The 8,605-nt window shown below is 35.3% G+C and overlaps 1 pseudogene; it reads left to right on the forward strand.

Moving 5' to 3' along the window:
* The first annotated feature begins 1,317 nt into the window (after positions 1-1,317).
* On the forward strand, positions 1,318-7,262 carry LOC130854276 (calcineurin B homologous protein 3-like; annotated as a pseudogene).
* Positions 7,263-8,605: the final 1,343 nt, after the last annotated feature.

Here is an 8,605-nt window from a genome sequence, read left to right on the forward strand (position 1 = left end):
AGCATTATAGTCAATTCCAAATATGGGTTTTAAAACATATTAGATACAGCCAGAGAAAAGATTAGTGAACTAGAAAATAGTGCACTGGAAAATACTAACTAGCAAATTGTTGACTGAAGCACAGAGAGGCAAAATGATGGAAAACTGGCAAAAACAAAATAAAATAAAGGACTCAGTGAAAATGTCAAATATACATGTAAATGGATGTATGGAAAGAAAAAATCAGAACAGAAATTTTATGGGAAGAAATAATGTCTAAGAACTTGCAAAAACTGTTTATGAAGTTAGCCTACATAGTCAAGAATCTCTATAAAATTAAAACAGGATAAATACAGAAAATAATATTTGTTTAACATACTCAAATTCTGTGAATAAATCAAATAGAAAGAATTTTTAAACAACTAAAGGAAAAAAGTTAAAGGAGCAAAAATAGGACAAAATGCTAATATGTCAACAAAACTGATGGAAAATCAAAAGCCAATGGGATAACATCAATAAAGTTTTTGCCCATTTTCCTCCATTATGAAACAGCTTTCCATCATGCCTAAATTTTTTAAAATCTTATGAACTCACACAGATTAGCCCTTCAAAATGAACACATTTTGTTATTTAATTAAGTTCATGACCATGATTTAGATATTCTCACGAGAAGAACTCTTGGATATTTTTAATCATATTTGGTTTATAAATGTATTTTCTTTATATTTCTCATATTTTAAAGGACAAACCCACATAAATAGACTAATTTTTTAAAGTTGGCATTTTAAATTATATGTTGTATTGTGTCATCCTTGTACTATATTTCTGAGCCCTTTCTCTCCAGGGAAGAATTCAATGTTCTCTCACTTAGGTATCTGTCTAGTAAAGTACAGTAATTCTATTTTAATATTGATTTTATTATTCTGAAACTGTTTCAACATGTTTTTTCTAATAAACTACAAGATCTTTGAGGGCATAAACATTTCTTCTTTTGATTATCATCTACCAAAATGCCTGGTACAGAGTAAGTGCTCAAGAAATGTGTGGTTTATGAATAAGTGAGGAAAATGTTAAAATATTTTACACTCCTTTAAGATTGAAATGACTATGGCTAATCTCCCAATCTATATTTATTGTTCTTCCCAACTTATCTGATCAAGTTTCCATGGAAGGTAATGTTTTTCATTACCTAGTAGATTAAAGTTTATGTAATAAGGTGAAACATGAATAATGTCATATGAAGTGAGTAAATAAAATGACATGAATAGTCTAAAGAAGAAGACATTGTATCATCTTCTCATAAATTGCATTTGATATACTATAACATTGTGAGAATCAATGCCGTATGTTAATTTCAAAGGAGGAGACGTAGTAGCAGGTCTGGTCTCACTTTAAGGTAAAACGATTTTTAACAAAAAAAAAAAACAAACATATTTTTCAGTTTGCTGATTTGCCACTTCCATTTTTCTACTCATCCAGCATGTTCCCTCCCCTAGCATACACCATCATGGAATGAAGAATTACTTAAATGAGGACACATTGAAAGACAGAATTTATTAAAGCTAAGTTCTTAGTATCTAATATCATATCCATTCCTACAAAGTTTGAAAACAGAGGAGTCTGAAGAAATGAAGTTTGCTCCTTACACCATCAGAACCATAGTACATCCCACTCACATACATGGCAGTTTTAGTTTTGGCCTTAAGTCTTGCTGGCACTGACTCTTAGAAGCCTTGGGCGGCTCCCAGTAGGGCTCCTGTGAAGAGTAATGACCTCTTCTAGCAATGGTTCTCCCCTCATTAGCACCTATCAAAGGATTCCAGTTGTCTCTTGATTTTTTCAGCTGTTCCTAAATGTCTGATGTACAAGAAAGCTCAGGGCTATACACAAACAGCCATGTAGACAGAGCACTCACAGAAGCTTCCCTGAGGAAAGTTCAAATGGCAGTTTTATGCAGCTGGACAGCTCTTTGGAGAAACTTAGAGTTGTGTCAGAAAATTAAACTCTAAGGTACTACAATGTCACATTTTACCCGTCTGCCACTTTATTCTGTACTATGGGGAAGGAAATAGTTACCTAGTTTTTCCTGACTTAGAGTAAGCATAGATAATTCATGGCTGAAACATCTAAGGGAGTGTGATCTGTTTTACAACTGTATGACATTGGGCCTCACTTCCCAAGTAAAAGAGAATAATATTTTACTGGATAAAATTGTCAAAAAGATAAAATGAAGTAACCCATTAAAGTGCTGAAAACATTTCTAATGAATAGCAAGCCCTCAATAAATGTGACCTATTATATATAAAACACAGAAGATCAATACAAATTTATAAGTAAATGAATGAAGTTTTCTGCAAACTTTTTTTTATATAGGAGAAAATGTGCAAAAAAACTGCAACTTACATGTATGATTGTGCCTAAGTATCAAACCACGTTTTTCAACTTTTAGAAATATATAAGATATAATTAATATATCAAGATTACTTGAAAATAAATGGTATTCTAAAGTTAATAAATAACTAGATTAATTAAACTAATTTTGTCAGCAAATGGATTTAGATGGCAAAATATGTCACCTGACACACAAAGACTTAGGAGTTGAACAGATAGCTGAATGTGTTTGAATTAAAAAAAATAAATTTATCCCTCATATGTAAGTGTCTACAATCCTAAGGAAAACAAATGTAGTTTTTTTTATAGTATAGGCAGTAATTTGTGAAATTTGATAAATTCTCTTTTTAGCTTTTTATTTTTATTTTTTTGTGCAGCCCCAAAGGGGCAAGAAGAGACTTTGGTTAGAGGAAGAGGGACCCATCAGAATATGAAAAGGTACAGTGAGCAGGAGAGCGGAGGAGCCAAAGTAGGCTGGAGGGCCCCAGCCAGGAAGGTGTGGAGGACCCACCTCTCCCCCTGGAGGAGCACAGGTACTGCACTGACAGATTAGAGGAAACAGTGGCCCTGCTCAGCTGGGAGGGCAGAAGGTGGCCTCTGTGGCCAGACCATGCTTGGCTTTTGGGCCCCAGCTCTAAGGTGTGGTGGGTGACCACTGGTTCAGCCCTTGCTCCCAACCAGTGCTGGGTGGCCATCTTCAGACACAGCTCAGGAAAATGGCAGAGGGTCCCCAATACTTCCACTGGGCCCAAGGGAGCTTCAGAGGAAGAGGGCCAGGAATAGGAATTAGAGTCTGAAATCTCCCTCCTTCTCCACTAGAAAATCCCAAGAAATTCCCTCCTGGGATTTCCCAAATCTGGGTCCCTTGAAGTCAACCTCTGATTGTTGTGGGTTTGTTCGAAGCTCTTATAAGATTACCAATCCTTTCATTCACAGACAAAAAAGAAACATCTCTCATACCTAGTTTGCCCATCTAAGAGTAGTTCAGTACCAATTTTCTGGTCTGAGAATAATTGTTAATGGATTGTATGGGGTTGTGTAGTTAATCCATCACAATCCAAGCAGAGACTAAATAATGTGTCTAATCTGCAAAGACAAGACATGATAGAGCCTAGATGGAAAAGAGATGGTCTGGTTGGAGAATCAGTGCTCTAAGATTTGACACTGTTCTGCTTCTCTCAGGAGATGGGGCCTAAACATGCTGCCATAAAATATTAAAATATTAAAAGGATAGTAGGAGCAAAATGACTTATTAACACAAAGGTATGGAGGAATTCCTAGGGAAAAAAGTATATATAAGTAAAAATGTATAAAAATCTAATTCCAAAAAAGTCTTCTTTACATTTTCCTTTTAGGGGTGACTTATTCCAAAGTTTCAACATGGGGCCATTTTTCTACTCCATTCGTAACCTGTTTCTATTTCTTATTTTTATTTAAAATGTATTATTACTTACACAAAATTATCAAGTAACTTTCTAACCAATATTTGTGACTATAATCTGTTTGTGCCATATGAATTTGGGATTCTGATTTAGTTTATCAGGTGACAATTAATTGTCAACTGAATGTAGCTAAGCTGACAAATGGGTCATCACTGAGATTGGTTTAGTGTCACATCTTCCAAAGGGAAAATGGTGCACTTATCTATATTGAATAGATATCATATATCTGAATCTCTGCTTTCACATAATTTATCTCTTTGATCTCTACATTACTTAGCAGAAGTGACGACCTAACATAATCTAAAAAAGGGACTGCTATATGTTCCCATTCTTCAGTATTCTATATGGGAAGAAGGTTTTTGTTTGTTTTGGTATTTAGTTTTTTTCTTTGCTAGTTTGTCTTTTTGGTCTATAGTGACCTCAAAGGCCATGTGTTGAAGCTGGCAGCCCCACGAACCAAATGAGGCTGAATCTCCAAGTCTCTGTCTCTGCTTGGAGGAAAGTTTTAGGCCAGAAACATCCACACTGGACTTTCCTTGAGAGAGAAATAAACTTGTGTTGTACTAAGCTACTGAAATGTGGGGGTTTGTTTGTTGCTCCATTACAAAATCTCCCCAAATTTTATTGAGATATAATTGAAGTATAACATTATATTAATTTCAGGTGCACAACAAGATGATTTGATATTTGTACATTTTCTGAAATGATCATCACAATAAGCCTAGTTCAAATTCTTCACTGTACATAGTTACAGATGTTTTTTCCTGTGATGAGAACTACTCTCTTAGGAACTTTCAAATATACAATACAGTACTACTAACTATAGTCACCATGCTGTATTTTACATCCCCAGTACTTAATTGATTTTGTAACTGGAAGTTTGTACCTTGTAACCACCTTCACCCATTTTGCTCACTTCTCCCCCATGCCCTCCCCCACCCCAATCCACCAACCTCTGGTAACCACCAATATGTTTTCTGTATCTATGAGTTCAGGGGTTTTTGTTTCTTTGTTATGTTTGTTTTGTTTTGTTTTTTAGTTTGTTTTAGATTTTATTCATAATTGAGCTCATATGGTATTTGTCTTTTTCTGACTTATTTTCTTGGCATAATGCTCTCAAGGTCCATCCATGTTGTCACAAATGTCAATATTTCCTTCTCATTTTTATGATTGGAATAAATATATATATATATATATATATATATATATATATATATATATATGCCAAAATTTCATTATCTATTCATCCATTGATGGACAGCTAGTTTCCTTCCATGTCTTGGCTATTGTGAATAATTCTGCTATGAATACTGGGGTGCATGTATTTTTTTGAATTAGTGTTTTTGTTTCCTTCAGAAAAATATCAGAAGTGGAATTCCTGGATTAAAAATACTTCTATTTTTAAATTTTTAAGAACCTCCATACTGTTTTCCGTAGTGGCTGCACAAATTTACATTCTCTTCAACAGAGCACAATGGTTTCCTTTTCTCCACATTCTTCCTATCACTTGTTATTTCTTGTCTTTTTAATAGCCATACTAACAGATGTGAGGTGTATCTCAATGTGGTTTTGATTTGCATTTCTGTGATGATTAGTGATATTGAGCACGTTTTCATATACCTATTGGCCATCTATCTGTATGTCTTCTTTGGAAAAATGTTTATTCAGGTCTTCTGCCCATTTTTTAATCAGATTGTTTTTGGTGTTTTGTATTTTGTTTTTCTCTTGATATTAAGTTGTATGAGTTCTTTATGTATTTTGGATATTAACCTCTTATCAGATAAATGATTTGTAAATATTTTCTCCCATTCTGTAAGTTGCTTTTCTTTTTGATGGTTTCCTTTGCTTTGCAGAAGTTTTGCAGTTTGATATTTTCCCACTTGTTTATTTTTGCTTTTATTGCCTTGGCTTTTGGTGTAAAATCCAAAAAAAATTATCACCAAGATCAGTGACAAGGAACTTACCACCTATGTTTTCTTCTAGAAGGTTTATGGCTTCAGGTTTTATGTTCAAGTCTTTAATCCATTTTCAGGTAATTTGTATATATAATGTAAAATAGGAGTTATGTTTTATTGAAGAGATTTTTCTTCACCATTGCATGTTCTTGGCTCCTTTGCTATAAATTATTTGACCATATATGAGTGGATTTATTACTAGGCTCTCTCTTCTTTTCCATCGATCTATGTGTCTGTTTTTGTTCTAATACCATACTCCTTTGATTACTATAGCTTTGTGATATAGTTTGAAATCATAATGTATGATACTTTTAGCTTTATTCTTTCTCAAGATTGCTTTGGCTTTTGGAGCTTTTTGTGCTTTGAGTAGTATGGTCATTTTAGTGATAATAATTCTTCAATTTCTTTCATTAATGTCTTATAGTTTTCTTTCACTTCCTTGGATAAATATATTCCTAGGTTTTTTTTTTTTTTTTTTTGCTGCAGTTGTAAATGAGATTTTTTTAAATTAATTTCTCTTTCTGATAGTCTTGTTGTTATTGTGTAGAAAGACAACAGCTTCTTTATTTTGATTTTGTATCCTACAACCTAACTGAATTTGTGTATTAGTTCTAACAGATTTTGTTGGAATTTCTAGGGTTTTCAATACATAATACTATGTCATCTGCAAATAGTGACAATTTTATTTCTTCCTTTCCAATTTGGATGACTATTTTTTTTTCTTTGCCTAAGCTGCTTGACCTGTGGTTCTGACCCATCCCTGGCGTCCTTGCCCATGTTGGACCCAAGGCCTAACCAGATGCTGCAGAGCCAATGCTACCCCATCCCTGTGAGAAATACATTTCCCACAGTCCCTGCCAGGAGCACCATGGTCACTACCCACCTCCAATCTTAAGAGGGGCGGTAGCTTGTGGACAAGACAGGATTCTCAGCAGACTAGATCCATGCTTCAGTGGAGGTTTAAGAAGATGAGTGGAGATCAGCCCACTATTCCTAAGGAGAATTTCAACAAGTTCTAGACCTGGAGCTGAACCAAATACTATCCAAATAGCCATCTGCTTTCTTTGACAATATGAGCATGTGCAATGGTGTCTGTGGACTGGCCCAGGAAATCAATGTTGATATCTTCCTGATCATCATGTCTTACTTTCAACATGGACACCACTGTGGAGAAGGAGCAGATGCAGGTGATGCTAAAAGAATCTAAGATTTCTGTTCCATGTGTATGACTCAGACAGGGAATGATGCAACAGGCTGGAAGACTATCAAAATGTAGTTGAGGAGATTCTCTCCAGAAACTCACACACTGACAATTCCACTCACTCCCATGCAGAGGTGGCCATGATGGAGTTGGCCAGATCTGCATTGGGCAGATGGGGCCTGATCCAAGGGGATCGTCTCTGACTACTCCTTGAAGCTCTGGCAGGGTGTAGACAGCAAGACCAACATGCTCGTCTGCTTCCTTAGCATGGAAACCATCATTCTTTGTCACTGATCCACCGCCTACCCCACGGAGAAACTACACTTTGCAATGGGGCAGCCTCCCCGGGTGGCCTGGTCCTTTTGCTGAAGCTCTTGTAAGATCTGTTGTTGATATGTTCTTATTATATTACATATTGGACACGTGTGCTGGATATGAGGGTTGTGACAAGAGGGAGACAGATAATTTGTCTTTTAGTTTAGAAGATGCTGGGCCATAATAAGCCAAATTCAGACCTAACAAGTCGGACTGCACATTTTCCAGAGATCCTAGGCTTTCAGTAAGATACAGTAACAGGATGGGACATTGAGGTTGATTCCCTGAAAAAAAGGCAAGTACATTCAAATTCATGAGAAGAAGGTTACAAATGGATATTTAAGAGAAGAAAAGTGTAGACTACAGCCGTGCCTACTGTATGTCCCCTAATATCTTTTTTTTTTACCATTTATATTAATACAATTTTTAGTTGAGCACTTGGCTCCCCATAGAAAAACTACATTTCTCCAGATTACCTGCAGTTGAGTGTGGTCATGTGTCTAACTTCTGTTCCATAACATAGGAGCAAAAGCTATGTGTACAATTTCTAGTCCATGCCCTTAACACAAATAACCATGTCTTTATATTTCTTCTTTTTGTAGCTGGAGTGGGGATAAAATGGCAGCAACTGGAATAAAGATTTCAGACTAGAAGATGAAAGCTTGATATTGAGGGTGACTAGCATCAAGGTAGGCTGAACCTGGCCCCTGGATGACTTCATGGAGGAAAGCCTTGAACATAGAGGATCTTTGATAGGAAAGAGCTTAAATAAGAAATAAAATTTTATAAGAGTTAAGCTCTTGTGAACTATGGACATATGTTTCAATGGCAAAACCCACATCCTAACTAATACTATCAGATTTTGCAAATTAAATCGGTTTACTATGTGGCAAGTAAATTATTTATAAATAAGATCTATGATAAAGAAAAAAAAAGCCTTCAAATATATGGGCAAGAATAAAAAATGTTCACAAAGAAAATACAATCAGTCTTGCTTCAAAAACCAAATGATTTGGGGGTATATTCTCCAACTTGTTTTGTCCAAAGGATGATTAAAAAATTTTATAATTAGCAAAATTGTTGTTTGCATGTGAAAGGAACTAAAAAACATTCTCAGTTACGAAAGGACTATAAAGCACATTATTCACACTACTCCACAAATAGTTCTTTCAATTAAAAATATACTTACTCTTATGTGAATGTGATTTGTGTCACCCCAAAAATTCATATGTTGAAGTCTTAAACCAGAGTGCCTCAGAGTGTGACCTTGTTTAGAAATGGGATCATTACTGATGTAGTTAGTTAAGATGAGGTCATACTGG

This window comes from Hippopotamus amphibius, chromosome 5, assembly GCF_030028045.1.
Source record: "Hippopotamus amphibius kiboko isolate mHipAmp2 chromosome 5, mHipAmp2.hap2, whole genome shotgun sequence".
Taxonomy (NCBI): domain Eukaryota; kingdom Metazoa; phylum Chordata; class Mammalia; order Artiodactyla; family Hippopotamidae; genus Hippopotamus; species Hippopotamus amphibius.